The sequence below is a fragment of the Lactuca sativa genome, chromosome 3 (assembly GCF_002870075.4).
Source record: "Lactuca sativa cultivar Salinas chromosome 3, Lsat_Salinas_v11, whole genome shotgun sequence".
NCBI lineage: Eukaryota > Viridiplantae > Streptophyta > Magnoliopsida > Asterales > Asteraceae > Lactuca > Lactuca sativa.
In genome coordinates this window covers 317,669,929-317,670,812 of record NC_056625.2, presented here as the reverse complement: position 1 = coordinate 317,670,812, position 884 = coordinate 317,669,929, and the positions used below count along the sequence as shown (strand labels likewise).

Sequence of the window (884 nt, the reverse complement as noted above, 5' to 3'; positions counted from 1 at the left end):
AATTCTCAACGGTTTTGATCTTTGGAAGGGTCCTTAAGAATTCCCACATCACCAATAGTGTGTCTTAGGAATTCGACTCTTCCATTCTAAAACTCGTATTTAGAGAACTTTACGTAATGCTTCTCTGATCGTAATGTTTCCATGGTTTGTCGTAGATGCTCTTTATGATTTCCTTCTTACTACGAGGGTAGATAAGTAGGTCATTTACAAGGAAAATGACGATCTGATCCAAGTAAGAATGGCTTACCCTATTTATTAAGTTCATGAATACTACGAGCGTATTGGTCCTATCTGAGGGGTATCACTACGGCTCGTAGTGTCCGTATCAAGTTTGGAAGATTGTCCTAAGAACATCCTTCACTAACACTCGCAACTGGTGATATTTGGATCACAGGTCTATCTCTGAAAGGTAAATAGTTCTTTGCGGTTGGTCAACCGACTCATCTATGCGAGCCAGAGGGTAATGATTTCTAATGGAAGTCCTGTTGAGATCTGCACCACGAGGACTTCCCAAACGTTTCACATACTAGTATCACTCTCGCCCATGCACGCTTAACTATGGAGTTCTGATGGGATCCGGTGCATTAGTGCTGGTATGATCGCACCCCTGAATTTTGTCTTCTTGAAGAATAAGACCAGATCTCCCAAAGGGGAGAAACTTGGTCTTTTCATTCTGTTGTTGAGTAGTCGTTAAACTGTCTGAACGGTTCTTGTATCATTTTGATTCTGGATAAGAACTAGGTTGTTATACATGAAAACTTAGCTTATACACGTTATGATATAATCAAGAATGTGCGGATAATAAAATGTGTGATTCTACTCTAGTCTCATATCCCAACTGGGAAAAGAAACTAAGTTAGAAATCTTACATTCTATTGTCTACT

At 39.6% G+C, this 884-nt stretch overlaps 1 pseudogene; it reads right to left on the bottom strand.

Moving 5' to 3' along the window:
* Positions 1-489: 489 nt before the first annotated feature.
* On the bottom strand, positions 490-607 carry LOC111902935 (5S ribosomal RNA; annotated as a pseudogene).
* Between the last annotated feature and the right edge of the window lie 277 nt (positions 608-884).